We start from the raw sequence: 25046 nt of genomic DNA, 5'->3' as shown, positions 1-25046 counted from the left end.
AATCTAAAGCAATACAGAGCATTTCAACAACTAAATAAACTCTTCGTGACTTCTACGCCCATATCCTGAAAGGGGAAAAATGTAGGGGGGTGAGAACATCCTCGAAAGGGTTCTCAGTAGAGGGTTTTTGGGAATTACTGTAATAGGATACGTGAAGATAAACCGTACCAGTGATTAATAACTGTCTTATGCCCCTTTTCAAAAACAAAGGTTTACAATAAAAGAGAAATCTGAAATCCTTTTCTGAAAGAGAAAACTGTTCATTTAAAACAATATTCAAAACTCAAATAATCATACAAAACAAATACCCATAATCATACAAAACAACCAAACAATACATAGGACTGATACAATCACCAAATACACATCCTCACATCAGTACCCATATGTAATAATTCCAATAATAAACTATAGTTTTCAGAAAGCGCCCCTACCTCAAACCACAAATCCATAACCCAAACGCCTCATTAAGTCCTTTTCGCCTCAACCCAAATTGACGGCAACCAAAACCTCAGCTCCCAGCCACTTTCGCAATAACCATATCAACACTATTCGTAACATATAATAATCAGGACTCGACCCCACGTTACCAAAACTCATATTAATTAACCAAACACAACGAAATACTAACGCGAGGCTTTCCGAAACATACTTACCGAAGAAGGAATGGCTGAATCGAACAGTGGCGGTCTCTTGAACCGGTTCGGCGGCAGTCCGTCAGCCACCTCAAGTGACAGCGGCGACTGGACTCCGGTGTTGGTAACTGAAACCCACATACAGAGGCGATAAAGTTTCCGGAATCTTAAACGAATGAAAACCAAATTCAAAGCCCTTACCGGTAGAGTTTTCCGGCGACGGCAGAAGTACCCAGAGGCTCCGGCGGTGGTCCCGAAAGTCACAGAACCACTCCCGGCGGTCAGTATCACAGAGACGCAGCTCCCTTGCCCGGCAGCGGCACCTATGGCGGCCTGAACACTCTTCTGGCTGCAGTTCAGCTTGCCATCACCCGCAGCGGCGAGGTCAAATGGTGGCGGACACAACCCTCCTCCTCCTTACTCGTTCCGATCTCCCTCTCTCCAGCGGTGACGCAGGTGGATTCCTTTCCTGTCAAAGCACCCTTCGTGTGCTGTTTCCCCCGGTTCCCTTTCCCAGACGTGTTATCTTCCCCAGCAGCGGCAAAACTACACCTCCTCCCAGCCTCAGACGCGAGTTCTCCCTCTCCTTCACTCATCATGCTCGACGGCGACTACAGCCCCTTTCAGAACAGCGACGGCGGCGAGGCGTGAAGCAGCGCCCTCTCCTCCTCTTCGTGGCGGCTTTATCGGCAACAACAGTAGCACCGTTGGAGGACATGGAAGCAATGGCGGCCGAACAAGAACACGATGAGGCTGAGGACGAATGGCGTCGACGAACCGAGGTGGTGGCTCCCTGGATGACAGCGACGCGATGGCGGTGGTGAAGCCCGACGCGCCAGCGACGCTCCTTCCTCCTCTCTTCCTTCCTTCCTTCTCCGTTTATCCCTCACCCCACTTCCCTTCTGTTTCATTCTTTCCCTCTTCTGGTGGCTGGGTGTGTGTGTGTTTAGAGTAGAGAGGGTAGCAGCTGCGGCTGCTTGGGTTTGGGGGGCTAGGGCTTCATTTTTGAAACTTAGGGTTATGGGTACTTTTGTAATTTCAAATAAAAGTAGGGGTAACATAGTAATTTGGAATAAATTTTAATCCAACAAAATTAATGTATAGAAATACTATTTGCTCATCAATTTTACAAATTATTTTCAATAAAATGTCCTAACCAAATAATTAGAAATAATATACTTAATTTCTTCATTTTCCAAAATAGCAGTATTAATATTTAAAATATTAATTACTTAGTTTAAATCATGTAAAACCCCTCTTATTTCATAACTGCCAAATTCATAATCTGAATATAGAAAATAACCCAATAATTATAAAATTGGATAAAAATCATAACTCGTCTCAAATTCAATAAATCAAAACTTGCCTTAATTATCTTTAATAAAAATAATTTTCGAAATTAAGGCTATAAATAACAATATAATTTGAGACTTGATCATAATAAGACTTTTCAAAGGTTCTGGGTCTTACATTCTACCCACCTTATAAAAATTTTCGTCCTCGAAAATTGAGCATAACCCATGAGTTCGGGCTCTGGCTCTGATACCATCTGTAACAGCCCAGACCACCTGCTAGTATGATATTGTCCGCTTTGGCACACAAGGCCTCACGGTTTTGCCTTTGACGATAGGAATGATAGCCGAAGACCCCACACTCACTCGTCAAAACGCGTCATGCTAGGGAGAGGTATCCACACCCTTATAAGGCATGCTTCGTTCCCCTCCCCAACCGATGTGGGCCTTACAATCCACCCCCTAAGGGAGCCCAGCGCCCTCGCTGGCACATCAATTCGGGTTCTGGCTCTGATACCATAATGTAACACCCTACCATACAGAGTCTTATGCTTAAGTCATAATTCCGAGATGGCAAGGTATTACGACCTCTAGAATTAAAATTTAGTACGTATAATAGTATGAATGATGTTTATAACTAGGAGCCTTTGAAGAAAAAAGGGATAAACAAAAACCGTAACTCGAAAGCGCAATGTAACATCCCGCATTTTTGAAAATCTAAATATAAATAAATTGTGATTTTATCTTATTAAGTTTAAACTTTATAATTTTAGAAATTATTTTGTTAGAAATAATTAAATAGATTCGGAGATAGTTTTATTTTGAAATCAATTAATATTTTTAAGTAATCTTATTATAATAGAATATTTTGTATAATTTTAGTAATTGAAAAATAAGAAAGAATTGTATAATTTAATTTAAGTAACTTTTATTCTGAAAAGGTTACGATTTATTTTATTGATTTGATATCTTATTTTATAAATTAATCAATTGAGAGTAATTAAATTAGTTTACTAATATTTGGAGTTAATTCAATTAATATTCTTGTGTAAATTTTTATAGTTGGTTATTTTATATATTTTAAAAATTGTATAATTTAATTTAATTAATTTCTATTATGGATAAATTATGGTTTATTTTATTAGTTTGATCTCCTAGAGATTAATTTATTAGGAATGATTAAATGGATTTTTATAAATACTTTAAGTTTAAGTAATTTTATTATAATTAGATATTTTGTAAATTGAAATTAAAGTTTCGGTGATAGAAAAATAATAAAAAGTTATATTATTTAATTGGAATAATTAGTTGAGTTTAAACTACATTTTATAAAAATGTAATTAGTATATTTACTTTATGATTTAAATTAAAAATAATTATTTGAGCTCGTTAATAGATTGATAGATAAAATCATATGCGTTTTAAAAGTAATCTTTATAGCATTATATTTAAATTCTAAATTGTTATCCTATCATAAATGTTTTATAAAATTGTTAAATTACTCGTATATATTTTTCTTAGTCTTATGTTTCTTATTTTATACGTACTATTAGTATCTAATACGTGTACTCCCAAACCAATTAAACGCACACACGCACTGGTATACTCATCTCCTCCTTATAACCCCACGTTTATCCACTCTCACAGTTTATCTTCAAAAGAACGTATATTATATATATGTTGATAGCAAAATAAAAGGGGAAGGCAAAAATTAGAGTGGGAGTGACGGAGAGGGAGAGTCCGAACCAAAGGGAGCCAGAGGATGAGAAGGAGAGGAGAGGGGAAGGGAAGGAAGAGGCGTTGCCGGTGATGAACACAGCCACCATCGCCGCTGTCTGACCGCCACACCACTAAACCCTAGCCATCATAGAGGAGAGGGTGATCGAAGTAGAGAAGCACCGCGTGAAGGAGGGAAGTTCCATCGCCGGCGCTGCTGTTAGTGGAAGCCGCTACCACCGCAGCGGGGAAAACGAACATGGGAGAAGAGGTTTCGTTGATGCTGTCACAGAGGAAGAGGACGAGACATGTGTGAGAGAGTGACGCACCGAGGAGGGACCATTCCTCTGCCGCTGCTGCCGCCGGAATTTCTGGTTGCCGCCATGATTAATGGTGAGTCAGTTAAACCCTAGCCATGAGAACCACCATCTCTGAACCTTTATTGCTCTGTAAATACCCTGTATCTGCCCTTTATCTCTGATTCTATTATCTTGGTACTGGTCTAATCTTTTCTTTGGGACTTGTCCATTTGCACGCTCTGTTTTGGCACTAGTATAGTTGTTATATTCTTGTTTTAATTCAATTTTAGTTTTTACTTTGTGGTCAATTCCCAGGGCTGTTTCTGCCCTTGACTACATTAGATTCAAATTCTTGTCCTGCTGCAACCATCATCATTGCCGCGAAATTAAAGTTGTTGCTGTTCCAGCGGTGTCCTTGATTGCATTAGGATTGTTGTCACTGCTGTAAATTAGGAACGAAACGGGGGCAGTTGTGTTCAAATTCTGCAATTACGTCATCGAGGTAGGGGGTTTAAAACGATTTCAATTTAAGAATGCCTAAAAGGTTTATTGAATAACTGCAAATAGATTTAATAGATGTGAGTAATTGATTGATTATGTGAATATTGAATTATGGCTGAAATTGTGATTGGAATGGTTGAGATTGTGATTTGGAATTGTTGATTGGTGATATTGATTGATTATGTAGATTGGGAATAGTTTGATGACTTATTGTTGAGAATTACTGAATTTTAATGGGTTATATTGGATTTGTTGCTGTTGAGCTATTATTGTTAATGAGCTTGGTTGGTGGTTGATTTTGGAATTGGTTTTGAGGGGTATTGAAGGGTTGGATTTTGAACACTAAATGGTTTGCTGAAAATCCGGTTCTCTTAAAATTAAATGGCAACTTTGAAAGTGAATCAGTGACTCTATAGTGACTGAAATGATAAGAATTTAAGTATTAATGAAATTATATTAAATGTAATTGTGAAAACTCAATTTTTAAGGTTTCGTATCAACTAAAGAATTAGTTATGATTTTTCAAAGTTGAATTCTAAAATCTGATTTTCTGCATAATTTCTAAACTGAGTCAGCAACTTTGAAAAGCTATAACTAATTCTGTGATTATCGGAATTGCATGGAACTAAGTCCGGATTAAGCTTGGGAATATAGGGAGATGAACTGGTGAATTTGAGACTTTTTTATTAAGTTTATGATTTATGGTAAATTTTTGAATTATGGATGTCAAATCTGGTTTTTCTGCAGAACGTTTAACACAGCAGCAACTTGTTTCCTCTATTGGAATTTCTCCAGTTTGAATTTTGAAATGGAACCAATTTTAAATGAAATTATGGTCCTAATACTTCAATTTCACAAAAATTTAGAATTGTTAGAGTTGTGGTTTTAAAGATTTGGATTTTTAAAGTAAGATGTATTATGCAGTAAAAGTCAGGTTTTGTTTTCTAAGTCAGTAACTTTGAGACTTTATAATTTTTAATTCTGGAATGATATTCAGATGCAACCAATTGAAGGTAAAAGTTGAGTATGTTTAGTACATATGATTCAAATTTCGGGGTTTTCCATGTTTTAATAAGTGAGTTATGAGACTTGGAAGAGGTTGTGTTTAATGATTTGTAAAACAGAATTCTGCAGAAAATTACCTAACTTCCAAGCTATGTAACTCCTTCATTAAAAATGGTATGACCCTGGAACCAATTGAGAAAGAAATTTGGGTAAGTTAAGTTTAATCACATTAATTTTGAAGTTGGTTGGATTCAATTTGGATTTTATATGAAATTTCGAATGTTGTATGCTGCTGCTGTTTTCTGGATTTAGAACACTGTAGAGCCATCACGTTTTTGCTTATATTCCCGAAGCTAGAGTCAACAAAAAATTATGATTTTTAGTTTAATAGAAAGCTTAATCCAAGACGGTCGCATGGATATAAAGTTTGCGTAATTCTGAATTCATTTGATATTTTAAAAACAAAATGGAAATCAGGCTGCCAAGTTGTGTTGGTAATTATTTTGGATATGGAATTTAAGAAATAGATTTTCTATTATCAAATATTTTTGAGAATATATTGCTGTGGCAATTGCTGAAAGAAGGTGATGAAATGTTGAGAAAGAAGGAACCCGTAAGGGTGGATAAGTCCTATTTTTAAAGGAGATTATGTCCAAATTTTTACAAAAGTATAATGACTTAATCAAAATCAATATTTAAAGCTTATTTAATGATAAAAACTTCAATGATTCCTGTAAGAAGAAATTATTTGGTATACGAGATTGTTGGCAAGGGCGTGGGTTTTGTCCCGCTTGCATATTTACAATTACAAAAGAGTAAAGAGATAAAGAGAAAAAGAGTAATATAGATACAGATGAAAGAGTAATTAAAGAAAAGTAAAGGGATACAGAGAACAGAGCAACCAGAGTAGAGTAAAGAGATGCAGAGAAAAGAGAAACCAGAGCAGAGTAAAGAGATATTTGTATATATATATATATATATATATTAGTTGCTTGATGCAACCCAGAGTTATATTTATATATATTAGTTGCTTAATGCAACACAGAGCTTTTGTAGGGAAACTAAGTTACCTATAGCCATTTTCCGCTTCCCCAGAGTAGAGCAGAGTATATATATATTTTCCTGCAGTAAGCAGAGGCTGTCTCAAATGAGTGGCTATTATTATATGCGCATTTATTTAGGAACGAAAAATCGTATCTGGGAAAATCGGGACTACTCGTGATCGGATAAATGTCGGGATTGCGGGTAGCCAACCGACACATGAGCTCATGGCCTGTACTAGGACTAGACATTCATCATATGCATCTATGTGATATTGTTTGGGGTGTATATATTGTAATTGGTTTGCCTAAGTGAATAATCCTGTTTAATTGCTAATTGCTATACTTGATGTAATTGCTCTTGATTGTGTTTGAATCTCATTACTTGTGTTTGTAACTGATTGGTTGGATTGTGGTGAATTGGGTGTTAGTTGAATTGCTTGGGCTTGAGACCATGATTGGGTTGTGTTTGAGGTTTAGTAAGTATGAAAGATTGAGCTGGTTCAGCATAGACTTAATAAACCTATGCTTGGAACAGATTAGTCATTCATACGGCCTAGGAAAGCTTTACAAAATTTTTATAAAGGAAAATATGGGTTTAGAATTTTGGATAATTAACTGATGCTTTATAAGATTTTGGATATTTGAATGTTATGCCGTTGGTTTTCAAAATAAAAGGTTGATAAGGCGAATAAAGATCACTGCAAATGAAAATAGTTTTTCTTTTAAATATTTCTGAATGAAATTAACTATTTGCGTTTTACTCTTTACTTTCACGGCATTCTCTGCCTCTACTGAGAACATGTGGTTTGGTTCTCACCCCGAAATTTTCCACCCTTTCAGTGACAGGTTTGAAGACGCAATTTGAAGCTGCGAGCGATTAGTAGGCTTTCTTTATGGTTTTAATTGCTTTCATAGAGTCCCCTCGCTCTTGTCCTTTGAAGTTTTATTTTAACAAAGGGTTAGGTGTTGTATTTGGGTTTATATGACTTCTTATGTATAAGAATTACTATTAATAATACTTATGTGATTGTTATTATTATTTGCAATGTTTATCCTTGATACATGTCACTAATGAATAAAAACAAAATTTTCTGGCATTTTCCTAAAACTGAAACGCGAAATCGATACAAAGGATCAGTAATTAAGTAGTTAATATTAGAAAAGGTCACGTAACGTTCTTTCTAGTAGAAATACCCTGAATTAAGCAAGGTATTTTGCTGGAAGGGATGTTACACACAACACTCCGATCGATAACGTAATGAACAGGGATAAGCTAACGCGAGATTATATATATTCAAAAGAGTGTCAAAAACGGTAATATCAAAACTCAAATCCGGATGCGAAGATAACCGGTCCGAGCATAGCAATATATACATATAATAAAATAAGGAAACCCCAAAGGAAACCCAAAGGGACACAAATACAGAAACCTATTCTCCAAAATCTCCTATAAGAGGAGTCATCACAGTTTGTATTATTTAATGGAGATAAAAGTATCTAAGCAAAACATATAAACCAAAACAAAGTCTCGAGAACAAAGGATCTTCGCTAATCCAGAAGTCTCCAGCGTGCTTCAGCGAGAAACCTCACGTCCTGCATCTGAAAACCACAAAATCCGCATGGGTGAGAATCAGAGGTCCCCAACATGGTAACAGTTCCCCATATATAACATGTAATAATAGAGGAAAGCCGAAGGCAATCCTAGAACTTCCTCCAGATAAAATCAAAGCTTATAAACAAGCTAAACCATAAGGGCATCTGACTAAAGATCCTTCAGTCTAACTAATACTTCCCTTTCCAATTCCTTCAGTCCTCCCAACCACCAGCAGGAGTATAATATAGCAAACACAGTTATATCAGACAAGAGATATACAAATAGGAACGAATAAGGCATTTAGACAAATAGCAAGTAATATGCAGTCAAATAGGCAATCTGAAACAATTCACATAGTATGCATATGATGAATGCCTGTCCCTAATGGCTGATGATATCATTTGTCAGTTATAGAGCCAACCCGACAAGTCCTGGTAGCTAACCATTGGACTGTCCCTCTGTCGTGTCTCCCCAACTCGAGTTATACTCAATATAAATTTGATCATAATCATGATCCATATCCATCACCCTCATTGGTGAATATTTATGGGGGTGAGCTCATCCGGGGCTTTCACAGTGCCCGGCCACCCTGACGACATAGGGTCAAAAGAGCTTCGAGTCTCAAGCTGGAGCACGTGGTGGCTAGCCACTGCTTTCTCCCAGGGAAACCCTCATCTCCGATAGTGGAAGTGCAAACATTCACAATTCATTCAACAGCATATATGCATTTATACTTGGACATAATCCTGGCTCCGCCGTAACACGGCAATAATCTAGCCATCCGACTCACGGTTAAATCCATAACCAGCCAATTCATTAACAATTACGGCCCTTCGGCCCATGGCATAACAAACACTTCCACCGCCATCCTCCGCATCTCACATAATCATCTTTGATCCTCATTGATCATTCTTTTTTTCCCTTGCTTCACTCGCAAGTTACCACATTCACTAGCTCCTTGTCTTATTGCTAGGCATATCATAATGATTTAAGACATAAGTGGTGAGATCAGAGGCTTAGAAGTATGAAATTTGACTTTTAAAACTCAAAAATCAACTTTGGGATGAAAACAGGGCCACGTGTACGCGCACTCCACGCGCACGCGTGGATGGCCACAAAACTCATTGACGCGCAAGCGTTATACGCGTGGACGCGCGGATTGAAAAATAGCCAAACGACGCGTACGCGTCAGCTGTGCGTACGCGCGGGTACATTTGTGCCCCAGGCACAAAACTGGCACAACTCTGGTACAACTCTCGGAAAAATGGCTGGGCATTTGGTGTAGCGCATCGACGCGCCCGCGCACACCACGCGCAAGCGTGGATGGTGCTTTCTTGAAGAACGGCGCGTACGCGCCAAGTGCGCCTACGCGCGGAGGGTCATTCTGCTAAAAATTTTCTAAGTTAAAAGCTGCAGAATTTACAGATTCAACCCCCAATCTTCCGACGGACATAACTTTCTCATTTTAAATCGTTTTCCACCCGTTCTTCCAACGGCATGGACATCCCGGATCCAATTTCATTTCTAAATAAGTTTGATACAAAATGGGAATCCGTAGTCCAAGTTATGTCCCGTCAAAATATGCCCAAAAACCATGTTTTCATACAAAACCACAAGGTGCCATTTTAAAAACAAACCATATTCAAATCTTTTCAAAATCAACCAAAACATGCCAAATTTCAACCCTTTTTGAAATCAATCAAAATGTACCAAAATCAACATCAAGCCATCCTCAACTCACACATTGACACTTTACCAAAATTCCCAAAACCACCATCCAACCATTTTAACACTTCTCAATCAAATGGCTAAAGGACAAACACAATATCATGTCATACATACTTTCTCATCCCAATCTCCCATGATACCACTTTCAATTAACCATCATTACACATACTCAATATCATACTCACCATCAACATGGTGTTACCCACAATTCAACCTCAATTACTCATCAAGCATATATCACAACATGCATATTTCTCATACATCATACCATCAAGGCATCAATAATCATCATCACATATATGACCACATCATATATCTCAACCATTCAATAACATCAACAATTCAATGCCTATCTTAGGGCCTCTAGCCTAAGTATTTTCTACCACATTACATATTAGATACGAGAAACCTAGACCATACCTTAGTCGATTTCCCAAGCTCAACCGGAGCACTTCCAAATCATTTTTCCTCAAGCTCTCAAGGTCTCAACACCTCCAAGAACAGATTTTATCACACAAAACTCCCTTTTCAAGCTTTCCAAAGTCACCAATCAAGCTCCAATATTCACATATACACAACCTAAGCCACAATCATCATACCCATACACAATATCTCAATACCCAATCATCATAGAACAACAAATTACACTAGGGTTGAGAATCTTACCACACCCAAGGACCAAGAAGACAAGATTAACCTTCTCCTTCAAGAGAGTTGGGTCCTATAACATCAAAGAGCCCAAAATCTCAACATTTTACCAATGAACCTCGAAAATAAGGGCTGGAATTTCGAAGAGCGAAACGTGGCTTACCTCAAGATTGGTTGTATGGGTTTTGTAGAGCTCTCCGCGGAGAATGCATGGCCGCAAACAGTGCGGCGATCGGAGCTCTAGATCAAAAGTTATGGTGGTTTGAAGATCAACGAAGGGAGAGAACTTGAGAGAGTGTTCTTCCCTCCATGGCCTCCATTTCAGCGTGTGTGTGTAACAAATGAGGAGAGAGAGTGCTGAAAACTAGGGTTTGGTTTAGTTTAGTTGGGCCAAGGGCCCACTTTGGGTCTGGTTGGACTGGTTTGGCCTGTTCGGTCCAATCTTGGTCCGATTTCTATAAAATTGGTACCGAATTTCTCGTCTCAATCTCCTCCATCATATTAAGCCATAAAAATCACATTTTTGGCTTTCTAGAATAAATTCTCATTTATGGGTTAATTAGCCGTTAATTAACCGGGTTTTACATTCTACCCACTTAATTGGGAATTTTGCCCACAAAATTCAAATTCAATTACCTGAGAATAAGTGCGGATAATCCGATCGAATCTCCGACTCAAGTTCTCAAGTGTGTTCCTCAACACCGCCTCGACTCCATGCCACCTTGACTAATGAAACCTCTTTTCCACGCAACCGTTTGATACTAGTATCATCAATTCTGACTGGAGCCACTGGAAGCGTCAAATCTTCTCTTAACTGAACCGATTCAGGTTCTAACACATGGCTAGCATCAGGAGTGTACTTCGGAAGCTGCGACACGTGAAACACGTCGTGCAGGTTCGAAAGATGAGGTGATAGAGCCATCCAATATGCCACTGGTCCAACCCTTTCCAGGATCTGAAATGGACCGATGTACCGAGGATTCAACTTCCTTGCTTTAATTGCCCTACCTACTCCCGTGGTTGGAGTAACCTTAAGGAGAACATGATCTCCTTCCTTAAATTCCAAGGGCTTCCGTCTCTGATCAGCGTAACTCTTCTGGCGACTCTGCGCCGTAAGCATCCTATCTCGAATTTTCTTGACTTGTTCAGTGGTCTCAGCTATCATCTCCGGCCCCAACAAGCCTTTCTCTCCAGCTTCATACCAACATAGCAGAGATTGACATTTCTTCCCATACAATGCCTCATACGGAGCCATTCCGATACTCGCATGGTAACTATTATTGTATGTAAACTCCACTAACGGCATATACCGATCCCAACTCGCCGGTTGGTCCAAAACACAAGCTCTCAACATATCCTCTAGTGTTTGGATTGTCCTCTCGGATTGACCATCTGTTTGAGGATGGTAAGCTGTACTCAAGCTTAGTCGGGTTCCGAAAGCTTTCTGAAATGCACCCCAAAACCTCGAAGTGAAGTGAGGATCTCTATCAGAGATTATAGTAGTCGGTACGCCATGAAGTCTCACAATATCCTTTATTTACAACCGTGCTAGTTCCTCAAGGGTGTAAGTCATCCGAATGGGTAAAAAGTGAGCTGATTTCGTCAGTCAGCCCACAATCACCCAGATAACATCAAAACCAGTCCTAGTCCTTGGCAATCCTGACACAAAGTCCATTGCAATACTTTCTCACTTCCATTGCGGAACCTCTAAAGGTTGCAACATCCCGAAAGGTCTTTGATGTTCAATCTTTGCCTTTTGACAAGTTAAGCACTTTGAAACATATTCTGCCACATCATTCTTCATGCCTGGCCACCAAAACATCGCCTTTAAATCATGGTACATTTTAGTACTTCCTGGGTGAATGGAGAATCCGCTTTTGTGTGCCTCCTTTAAGATATCTTGCCTCAAAGTGCCAACATCCGGCACAATGATTCTATCCTTGAATCTCCATAACCCATCTTTTTCTTCCGACACTCTCCACTGTTTTCCTTGCTCGATAGCTGGTAACACCTTTCATAACGCTTCATCATTTTCATGAGCCTTTAGGAGTTCGGACTTAAAGTCACTTGAGATTTCTAATCGGCTCAAACACAAAGTTCCAAATACTTCTCGAGCACCAATTTTCAGACTCTCGAATCCCTTGAGCAACTTCTCCTCTTGAAGCATCATCCAAGCCGCATATAACGACTTCCGACCTAACGCATCCGCCACTACATTCGCCTTTCTCGGATGGTAACTCAACTCAAAGTCGTAGTCCTTCAATAATTCCATCCACCTTCTCTACCTCATATTAAGCTCTTTCTGATCAAAGAGATATTTCAAGCTCTTGTGATCGGAGAAGACTTGGAACTTAACCCCATAGAGGTAATGCCTCCACACCTTTAGCGCAAACACGACCGCAGCGAGTTCCAAATCATGCGTAGGGTAACTAACTTCATGCGGTCTCAACTGGCGTGAGGCATACGCCACCACATTATGATGCTGCATTAGCACACATCCTAGACCCTTTAGTGAGGCATCACAGTACACCTCAAACGGTTCGTTCGGCTCAGGTAACACCAACACAAGTGCAGTAGTCAACTTTTTCATCAACGCCTGAAAGATCTCCTTACACTCAGGAGTCCAAACAAATGGTGTGTCTTTGCGAGTTAACTTTGTCAACGGCAAGGCTAATTGCGAAAAGTCTTTGATGAATCTTCGGTAATAGCCAGCTAAGCCCAGAAAACTCCTTATTTCAGTTACTGTGGTTGGTTGCTTCCAATCCATCACAGCCTCCACCTTAGCTGGATCTACGGCTATTCCCTTCTTACTCACAACGTGACCCAAAAACTTTACCTCATCCTTCCAAAACTCACACTTAGACGGTTTCGCATAGAGTTTATTCTCCTTTAGAATCTGCAACACGGTCCTCAATTGTTCCGCATGCTCTTCTTTAGTCTTGGAGTAAATCAGTATGTTGTCAATAAAGACAACAACGAATTTATCCAGAAATGGATGGAACACTCTGTTCATATAATCCATGAATACTGCAGGAGCATTTGTCAACCCAAAACACATTACAGGGTACTCGTAATGACCATAACGAGTCCTGAAAGCGGTCTTAGGGATATTGATAAACCTATATTTTATGATATATTTTATGCTCAAATTAAGTGATTTATTCAATCCTTCACTCACTTATTCATGAAAATTGCATGGTTTTACTTTCCCTTCCTTATTATGTGATGTATGTGAAAAAACATGTTTCCTATGCTTTAAAAATAATTATTTTAATTACCCTTTATTTCCATTCGATGCCGTGATTCGTGTGTTGAGTAGTTTCAGATCTTCTAAGGCAGGAATGACTTAAAGGATGGAAAGGAAACATACAAAAATGGAAGGAAAGCACAAAACGGAGTTTTTGGAGAAACTGGCAGTGACGCAATCGCATGGACGACGCGGCCACATGCCAGCGCGAAATGGCAGTGACGCGACCACGTGATTGACGCGATCACGCGCCTTAAGCGAAACGCATATGACGCGGACGCATGACTGAAGCAATCGCGTGATAAGGAAAACTCCAGATGACGCGATCGCGTGACCCACGTGGACGCGTGACAGAGGCCACGCACCAGAAATTACAGAAAACGCTCCTAGCGATTTCTGAAGCCCTTTTTGGCCCAAATCCAAGTCCAGAAGGCACGGATCAGAGGTTATGAAGTGGGGGAATGCATCCATTTGAGGAGAGTCTCCAATTATTCACTATTCATGATTTAGATGTAGTTTTTAGGGAGAGGTTCTCTCCTCTCTCTCTTAGGATTAGGATTTAGGATTTTTCTTGCTTTCATGATTGCCCCTTTTTATCAGGTTCAATATTCCTTTTTAATTACTTATTTTCTCAATTCAATTTATGAATTCTTCTATGTTACAGATGATTCATTTAATTAATGTTATTTGAGGTATTTCAGTTTATTATTGCTCTCTTTTATTTATGTTACTGTTGCTTCCAATCTGAAGAGATTTTTATTCCAGTAGATTTACTTTTTCCCCTTTTGACCTTGGTTAAGAAATCAGTAACTCAGGAGTTATCAAACTCAACATGATTGATAATTGTTACCTTTACTAATTGAATTGAACTTCATTAATCCCAATCTTTTCTTCGGAAGTAACTAGGACCTGAAGATCAAACTAATTAGTCGCTTGACATTCCTTTGCTTTAAGTAAAGGTTAACTAAGTGGAATTAAGATTCAATTTTCATCATCATTGATAAGGATAACTAGGATAGGACTTCCAATTTTTCATACCTTGCCAAAAGTTTATTTTACAGTTATTTATTTATTTTACTTGCCATTTAAATTACTTGTTCCTCATCTTCAAAACCCCAATTTACAATCTTCATAACCAATAATAAGAACATACTTCCCTGCAGTTCCTTGAGAAGACGACCCAAGGTTTAAACACTTCGGTTATCAATTTTTAAGGGGTTTGTTACTTGTGACAACCAAAACGTTTGTACGAAGAGATTTCTGTTGGTTTAGAAACTATATCTACAACGCGACTATTTTTATAAAATTCTTTACTAGCAAAAATCCTAACGTCAAAATGGCGCCGTTGCCGGGGAACTGCAATCTTGTGCCTTATTATTGGTTATTATAAATACTTTTCTTTTGCTTATTTATTTGTCTTTATTTTCCCTTTTTTTATTTTTATTAGCTACTATGAATACTCACCCCTCTCGCTTTGAGTTTGGTTCTAATATTGTTGAAAGGAGTGAAAGTTATAACAAGAACATGCATCAAGGTCAGAGCAATCAAAGATGGATGGAGCCAAGAGGATCTGATCAACCCTTTAGGCAACAACACCCTCCAAGATATCATTGACAAAGACCATTCTACAATACATACCAAGCCAATAGACATGGTGGACAACCTTGTAGTTACCAACAAGTCCCACCCTGTGCTTATAGGCCATCCTCTCAACATAACTTCGAACCACCACACTCACAAGCTCCTTTTCACCATTCACCACCATATGATCCTCATTTACCCCAATTCCAATCCAATTACTCCCAAACACCATCATTTCCCCATGTACCACGTCCAAATCCATCACCCTGAGAATCAGATGTTTGCCTCAAGGAAACAGTAGCTCAACTTCAAACAACCCTTCATCAACTGGAGCAAGCAGTAAGTCAATTATCTTCTAGACGTTCGAACATTCAAGGACCTCCCACAGCCCCATGTGGACAATCTAATGAAGAGCGTAGTATGAAGGAGATACTAGAAACTCCATTAGACAGAACAGGGCATGACTTCGTACTGGAACAAGTAGAGGAAGCTATCATTGTAAAAGAAGAAGAGTTGGTTGAAGACTTAGGAGAAGCTGAACTTCCATGGGAATCCAGAATTGTGGAAAATCCTGTCAAAGACGTTACAATTGATGCTAAGGAGGATAGTGCACAACTCTCAAAGCAAGTCTTTTATGAAGAACTAGACGGAATAATCCAAGAAGCAAGTTTCCTTGATGATGATAACCTCAAGTCAAGTTCTCCTAGTAATGAACTTGCATCCGCAAGTGAATTCTCCGAGATTGAAGAATGTTCCCCAAGTGAATATGAAGATGATGCGGAGGTAGATTTCTCTCAACCACCCGTTTATGACTTAAGTGACGAGGAAGACATAGAAGGCTTTGATTAGGACATGGATGCATTTGAAGAAGTCTGCAAGGAAGTGAAGAAATTCACAGAAGAGTACAAGGGAGTAGAACTTACAGAACCACAGGAAACACCTATCCCAAGGCCATTACCACCCAATACAAGCTTCAAGTGGGTACAATCCTTAACCTTTAGCTTTATTTTTTCACTTGAATATGGGTTGCTTGAAACAGATGGCCAGCTTAGAGCTCTCTGCGGCTTTAAGAGTAAGAAGGAAATGGCTTGTACTCAGAGTTGGCGCACAAGGTTCAATAAGGTTCCACGCTTCAACTCGAAGTGCACGGATTGGCATCATGATCAATCGAATGGATCTCGAAAAACATTTGGTCACCATGGTGAGAATCTACTTTCTAAACCACCAGGATGGAAAAATATAGATCAAGACGGAGGCGGATTTAAAAGCAAAGTTTGGGATCCTAGAATCTATTCTGACATTCGCCACCCCGAGAACCTGAGAATCTGTTTGAAGCTGCTCAGAAGCTTTACATGCCTAGTTTGGGACCCCGGAGGCCATTGGCATTCCAAACATTAGTGGAGATTTTCGGATGAATTTAAGCATAAGCCGTCATAACAGGAAGCTCATCCAATGTCCAACTTAAGGACTTTAACTAAAAGTGCTAGGTGGGAGACAACCCACCATGGTATGGTCGTTCCTTTTTCAGTTTTATTTCGTGTTATTTATTTTTATTTCCTTTTCAATTGAACCTGAATATTATTCACTCGCATTGCATACTGCATAATTACATACCTGCATAAAAAAAAAGAAAAAAAAAAGAGAAAGGGCGCGCGACGCGATCGCATCACTCATGCGATCGCGTCAGTTGCGAAAAACACTTCCCACGCGTCCGCGTCATTCACGTGGCCGCGTGATCTGGAAATTGGCGTAAGGATCCAACGCCCAGAAAGTTGGGCTGGAATCGTGCGGCTGTTGCGTGTTTCGCACAAAACGACCCACGCGGTCGCGTCCCTGACGCGATCGCGTCACTTGCACAACACCCATCCCACGCGAAAGCGTGAGCGACGCGATCACGTCGCGTGGATTGCATAACACCCCAAAGGAGACAGAGAGTTGCGCTGAAACGACGCTGGAATTGTGCGTTTAGCACAATTTCCAGCGATGCGGTCGCATGTCTCACGCGATCGCGTCATTCATCATTTTACCCATTCCATGCGATCGCATCACTCACGCGATCGCGTCAACCCCCATTCCACCCCAGCCACGCGACTGCGTGCCCCCACGCGATCAACGGATTCAAATTCGATAACACCCAGCCACGCAAAACCCTACCTATTCGTGCCCCCCAACCCCTTTTCCTTCCTCCCTTCTCTGCAACCAACCACCACCAACTTCCAGCCACCACCACCGACCACCGCCCCACCGTCGACCACCCAGACCCCACCGCAACGCCAGCCCCTTCTTCCTTCCCTCTCTTTCTTCTTCTTCTTTTCTCTTCTTCCCTCCACCACCGCTACCCCCTCCGCGACAACCACCGCCCACCGCGCCGTCACCGCCGTGCCTCCACCCACCACCCACACCCCTCTTCCCTTCCTTCCCCCTTAAACCCTACCCCCATTACCCTACCCGAAACCCCCTGCCTCCGAATAGCCACCACCGCCGTGCCAACCACCCTCAACCACCGCGTCAGCCACCACCGCAGCCACCCCTACCATCTCTCTGCCCCACTTTCATTCATACGCCTACCAGGTTCCACCGAACGTCACCATTCTTTCAATTCATAGTTAATACCATAATTTTTTTGTTTATGTTCATAATTAGGCTAGTTAGATATGCATGTTGTAGTGGATTCTTGGTGGTTAGGTAGCCTAGGATGTGGTTAGTGGGTTTAGACCTGATTAATTGCGCTGTTCATGCTACTTGCTTTATACTTTTCGCAAATCTGCTGTTGCTGTGCTCTACGTATTGTTCATATGATGTTCTTACTATTCATGCTGCTACTGCGAATGTTCCTTCATGTTCATCTTATTTATATCTATTTGTAGTTTATTTTAACTTATATGAACTATTCTGCTGCTGTTTATTTTCTGGGAACCTCCAATTTTAGCCGGAATGCTGCCCAAATTTCTATAAACCATTTTGATTTTCATTCATGTCTTGGTTTTGGCAATTTGCACTCTGCTTTACTCTGCTTTTACCAAACCATTGCATGAATACCAGGGCAAGCTTTCTTATTCTTTTTAATTTCCTAGATAATAATCTGCATTTTTGATGTTTAGATTCCAATTTCTGCTATTTCTATATCCATATGAATCATCATCAACTTCCTTGTTTGAATATGAGTTGCTTGTAGCTTATAATTGTGAATCCTTGTTACTTAGATACCAATCATCATGCCGCTTACCTTAACTTTCTTTTTACTAACTCACTGATTTTTTATTTCTAACCTCTTTTTCAATTTCACACCACTTTTAACTTTCTAACAACCCCCTCTGCTTTCTGACTCACTCTTTACTTTTATTTTAACTCAAGGCATGTTTGTGGTTTTCCTAATTAACATGAATTCTATGGATCTTACATTTTGGATTGCGAATTTTTCTTCTCAGTTTTCTAACTCCTATACAATCCTTAATGCACATTTACTTAACTCATTTTCATCATTCTACTGCTCCTTTGCCATTATGTGCTTCTTTTGTTATTTGCCTCCTTGTTTCCTGTTTTTATTATATCCTTGATTCCTGTTTTCAGGATGTCTGACACCCAAAGAAAAGGAAAAGGTAAGGCAACAACTGGCAAACGTAAAAGAGGAGAATCCTCTATGTCCGTCCTGGACATCATAAATGATGACTCCTGGCGGGAGAAACACTTTACCCCACAGGAGAAGGCTGACCAGCTACTCCCTGCTACTGATCCCATCAAGTTTGCAAACAAATACTGCGAGTTAAAGTATCTGGTGTTTACAACCTCCAGGAACCTGTACCTGGAGCGGACTCTAAAAATTCTGGATGAACTCCAGCAATACACCTCTGATCAGATCAAACAAAGAGGCTGGTTCTTCCTGGAGAGAAACCTGACTGAGGTCAATGCTTCTTGGGTAAGAGAGTTTTACTGCAATTACTTCAAAACTTCCCTAGATGCAGTGAACCTAAGAGGGAAGCAGATACTGGTCACTGAAGAGGTCATTGAGGATATTCTGAAACTTCTGCCTAAATCTGATCAGCCAGATGGTTATCAAAAGGCTGAGGAGGACATGCGCTTCATGAGGTTTGACTGGGATGCCGTCAAGGCAAGGATAGCCCTTGACCCGACTGTTCCATGGGTCATGGGTCAGAACACCACCATGCCTAAGGGAATCAAGCGGATTTACTTAAATGATGAGGCTCGGCTATGGCATCAGATCCTGAGCAACTTTGTTATGCCAAGTTCCCATGAGACAGAGCTACCTGCCGCTATGATCACCCTCCTATGGTGTTTGATGGAGGGTAAGGACCTGTACCTGCCACGCTTCATCCGGTACTATATGGCCAGGGTCCACGTCCGAGGTACTTTCCCCTTTCCATATCTGATTACACAGCTAGGCCGTCGAGCTGACGTGCCTTGGGAGGATGCTGATGAGAAGCCACCTGCTGCAGAATGCAAGAAGATTATCCCTCACAGCAGGAACTTTCTGGCTTTGGGCTACAGACCTCCATTCCTCACAGCTTTTGGTAAGATAGCCACACCGTCTACTGGCCCCTCTTCCTCTACAGCTACCCCAACTACCCCTGCTACCACCACTGCACCTCCACCTGCCTCAGAGCTAGTTTATCACCTAGTACACTACCTATTTCAGCAGCTAGACCAGATGGAGCGCCGCAACCGGCGCCGATATGAAAGATCTGAGCGTCGCAGCAAGCGACACTATGAGCACCTGAAGCTGATGATCCATTCTGGCAGCGACATCCCCTCCGAGCCTGACACACTATTAAAGCCATCTGAGGAGGAGGCGGATGATCACGAGGTGGAGACCCATCCATAGAAAGAGGCTGCACAGGCAGGCACAGAGCAGGCTACATCATAGCAGGAGGCCCCGCCTCAGATTCAGGCTGTAGACCCAGAGATTCCTATTCAGTCAGCACCTCCTCTGCAGCAGGCAGATCCTCAGACCACCCCCACAGAGACTCCGGCTACCCATCCTTCCAGTGATGACACCCCTTCACACCCTGCTTGAGTGAGCATCAGGGACGATGCTTCATTTTAAGTGTGGGGAGGTCGCCATCTCTGGCGTATTTTTTTGGTGAACCACTACAGACTCTTTTACTTTATTTTGCTACTTTTCTGTATTTTTTCTTTTTATTTTTTATTTTCTCAGTACTTATACATTACTATTTTCATGTATTTTTACTATATTTCTGCATGTTGCACTTTAGTTCATATTTTAGCCATTTAGTTTAGTTGCAATTCTAACTTATTAGTTATAGAAAATGTGGATTAATTAGTATAGTTTACCCTTTTTAGCATAAGATAACTTAGTTTAAATTGAAAATATAAAAAGTAAGTAAACTAGAGACTTTAACATAATAAAAACAATCCACACACCTTGTATATAGCATTACATGTTAGTTAGTTAACAACATTTCATCAAGGAGAAACACTAAAACTTTAAAGCCACCTTAAGATTTACATTGAGAATAATGGGAACTCTTAATTTTTACTTGCATGACATATATAACTGATATATAATTTTTGAGTTAGAGAACACACAGCCTGTGAGTTTTGAGCTTAATTGTATGGTTACATTCAAACCATAATTTTTATTCCGGTGTGTTCCGCCCTTCTTTTCTATTCTGGTGTTCTTTACTTTGTTTTAATCTATATGTCCGATTATAGAATATAGATACATACCAAGAAAGTGATTGAGGCCACTATTTGATTCTAGCTCACTTATCCCAAATTAGCCTACCTTTTACATCACCCTTGTTAGCCCCCTTGAGCCTTTAAATCCTCTCTTATTCTATAAACCACAATACTAGCCTTAAGCAGAAAAACAAAATAAAAATCCCAAATTGAATCCTTGGTTAGCTTAAGATAGAAAGTGTGTATTGTTTAAGTGTGGGGAACCCATTGGGAACATGGATGATAAAAACAAAGGGTAGAAAGTTAAAAAGAATAAAATAATTCAAAATAAAAATTTTTGGGAAGCATGCTCATGTGAAATCAAAATAATTGAACTACCATGTGCATTAAAAAAAATTTATTTTTTAGTATTTGAATAAAGGGGATACAAAAGAATTTCCCAAATGCAAAATAAAGCAATGCACATGGGACAAAATTAAAACTAATGCATGAGCATGTAACATCAAAAGTGGGAAAATTTGCGTGAATAGGTAAAGAAATTCTTGCCTTACAAAGTATGTATGTTAGGTGAGATCTTAGACTAATCAAGGATTCACTTATTAGCTCACTTAGCCTTATACATATACCCTTACCTTTACCTTGGCCATATTACAACCTTAATTAAAGACCTCATAATTTTTGTATGCCTATATTCTATAATTGTTGATTGATTAGATGAAGAACAAAGTTATAGAAAGTAAAGATAAAAAGAAGAATAGAGTGATTAACCCAATAAACACTGAGTGACTAGAGAGTAAACACAAAATCCAGCGAGGGTTCAATAGCTCATCAACATATATCTCTGCTTAAATTGTTAATTGTCTTGCAAGTTTGTAAAATATTTTTCTTTCCCATCTCAATTGTAAAAGTGCTTTATCATTATGTAAGGTTTGGCTATGCATATATGATTCCTTGAGAATGTGAATTAATTTAACTACATGTAAGTTTTATATACAAGTGAATAACAATTAGAATTGCATGATTCATTTAGGTAGTTGCATTTAGAATAGATCGCATTGCATGAGATTCCACCACTTTAACCTTACCTTAATCTTTATCTTGGATTTAGCATGAGGACATGCTATTGTTTAAGTGTGGGGAGGTTGATAAACCCATATTTTATGATATATTTTTTGCTCAAATTAAGTGATTTATTCAATCCTTCACTCACTTATTCATGAAAATTGCATGGTTTTACTTTCCCTTCCTTATTATGTGATGTATGTGAAAAAACATGTTTCCTATGCTTTAAAAATAATTATTTTAATTACCCTTTATTTCCATTCGATGCCGTGATTCGTGTGTTGAATAGTTTCAGATCTTCTAAGGCAGGAATGACTTAAAGGATGGAAAGGAAACATACAAAAATGGAAGGAAAGCACAAAACGGAGTTTTTGGAGAAACTGACAGTGACGCAATCGCATGGACGATGCGGCCGCATGCCAGCACAAAATGGCAGTGACGCGACCACGTGATTGACGTGATCGCGCGCCTTAAGCGAAACGCATATGACGCGGACGCATGACTGAAGCGACCGCGTGATAAGAAAAACTCCAGATGACGCGATCGCGTGACCCACGCGGATGCGTGATAGAAGCCACGCACTAGAAATTACAGAAAACGCTCCTAGTGATTTCTAAAGCCCTTTTTGGCCCAAATCCAAGTCCAGAAGGCACAGATCAGAGGTTATGAAGTCGGAGAATGCATCCATTCGAGGAGAGTCTCCAATTATTCACTATTCATGATTTAGATGTAGTTTTTAGGGAGAGGTTCTCTCTTCTCTCTCTTAGGATTAGGATTTAGGATTTTTCTTGCTTTCATGATTGCCCCTTTTTATCAGGTTCAATATTTCTTTTTAATTACTTATTTTCTCAATTCAATTTATGAATTCTTCTATGTTACAAATGATTTTTTTAATTAATGTTATTTGAGGTATTTCAGTTTATTATTGCTCTCTTTTATTTATGTTACTGTTGCTTCCAATCTGAAGACATTTTTATTCCAGTAGATTTACTTTTTTCCCTTTTGGCCTTGGTTAAGAAATCAGTAACTCAAGAGTTATCAAACTCAACATGATTGATAATTATTACCTTTGCTAATTGAATTGAACTTTAATAATCCCAATCTTTTCTTCGGAAGTAACTAGGACCTGAAGATCAAACTAATTAGTCGCTTGACCTTCCTTTGCTTTAAGTAAAGGTTAACTAAGTGGAATTAAGATTCAATTTTCATCATCATTGATAAGGATAACTAGGATAAAACTTCCAATTTCTCATACCTTGCCAAAAGTTTATTTTACAGTTATTTATTTATTTTACTTGCCATTTAAATTACTTGTTCCTCATCTTCAAAACCCCAATTTACAATTTTCATAACCAATAAAAAGAACATACTTCCCTGTAGTTCCTTGAGAAGACGACCCGAGGTTTAAACACTTCGGTTATCAATTTTTAAGGGGTTTGTTACTTGTGACAACCAAAACGTTTGTACGAAGGAATTTCTGTTGGTTTAGAAACTATATCTACAACGTGACTATTTTTATAAAATTCTTTACTAGCAAAAATCCTAACGTCAGATATCCTCACCCCTCATCCTTATCTGGTGATAACCGGATCGCAAATCGATCTTGGAGAAAACCCCAGCTCCTTGTAACTGATCCATGAGATCATCAATCCTTGGCAACGGGTACTTATTCTTTATTGTGACCTTGTTCAGCTGCCTGTAATCCACACAGAGCTGCATACTCCCGTCCTTCTTCTTTACCAGTAACACTGGAGCACCCCACGGGAAAACACTTGGTCTGATAAAGTTCTTACCCAACAAGTCCTCTAACTGAGACTTTAGCTCGGCCATCTCTAACGGTGACATTCTATAAGGAGCACTTGAGATTGGTCCCGCCTCATGCACCAATTCAATAGCAAACTCGACCCCTCGGTTAGGTGAAAATTCATCAATGTCATCGGGAAACACCTCCGGAAACTCACACACCATCAGAATCTGTTCCATCCTTTGATCATCACCCGAAACACCCGCGGTTAACAACAGGATACCCTGACATTCGATTCCGGAGCAGTTCACCATCATCAAATTCAAGTAATAATTATTCACCACGACCGGCCTTTCTGTATCTTCCGGCTTAAAGTACACCGACTTTGTAGAACAACCAAGCAGAACATGGTTCTCAGATAACGAGTCCAATCCCAAGATAAGATCAAGACCGATCATCGGTAAGCAGATTAAGTTATGGACAAAATCACGCTACTTGAACCTAAACAAAACTTTCAGGCATCCTAGCCTAGTTACCATGGCTTCATGGGTAGCATTATACACTTTTAGGTCATAACCTAAGGTTACGATCTTCAATCCTAACTCATGGGCTTTCTCAAATGCAATGAATGAATGCGATGCTCCCGAATCAAATAAAGCATTTAAAGTTTGACCAGCCATTTCACAGTTACCTCAGATAAGTGCCTCAGATCCCTCAGCACCTATAGCTGAAGTGGTGAACACCCGACCAGTCTGCTGCGCCTTCCCGACACCTTGTTTCTGCTTCTCCGGACAGTTTGGGACCTTATGTCCCGCCTTACCACACTAATAGCACAAGCCCCACCCGGCTTTGCATGGGGCTCTCAGATGGTGACTTCCACACCTAACACAAGCTTGCTCATTCTGAGGCTGCTTTCCAAACCTTTTCCCTCGGGAGTTGTTGTTGGGCCTCCAGAAAGAACCTCCCTGCCTGAAAGGCAGATCTCTAGGAGCAAAGCTCTTCCCTCGATTTTGTGGGAATGGTCCCTTGTGACTTCCTCTCTCAGTGGCTGCCTTCGGCACACACCCTTCAGCAACCATACACTTGTTCACCAACACAGAGAAAGTTCTGATCTCTATTGGTCCCTGAGCTCTATTTCTGTCGTTGCCACGTATACGCGTGGGAGCTCTTTGAGGGTGATGGATATGGATCATGATTATGATCAAATTTATATTGAGTATAACTCGAGTTGGGGAGACGCGACAGAGGGACAGTCCAATGGTTAGCTACTAGGACTTGTCGGGTTGGCTCTAT

The 25046-nt window shown here is 39.8% G+C and overlaps 1 long non-coding RNA gene across 1 annotated transcript; it reads left to right on the top strand.

Annotated features, from left to right (window-relative positions):
* The first annotated feature begins 3612 nt into the window (after nt 1-3612).
* LOC107630493 (uncharacterized) lies at nt 3613-7468 on the top strand. Its single transcript, XR_002361587.2, has 3 exons — nt 3613-4036; nt 4258-4444; nt 7332-7468. It is a non-coding gene; the product is annotated as an uncharacterized LOC107630493 (long non-coding RNA).
* The last annotated feature ends 17578 nt before the right edge of the window (nt 7469-25046 follow it).

Source organism: Arachis ipaensis, chromosome B1 (assembly GCF_059453495.1).
Source record: "Arachis ipaensis isolate K30076 ecotype BB chromosome B1, ASM5945349v1, whole genome shotgun sequence".
NCBI classification, from domain to species: Eukaryota; Viridiplantae; Streptophyta; class Magnoliopsida; order Fabales; family Fabaceae; genus Arachis; species Arachis ipaensis.
The sequence above is the reverse complement of the archived record's forward strand: the minus strand, read 5'-3'. Positions and strand labels throughout refer to the sequence as shown.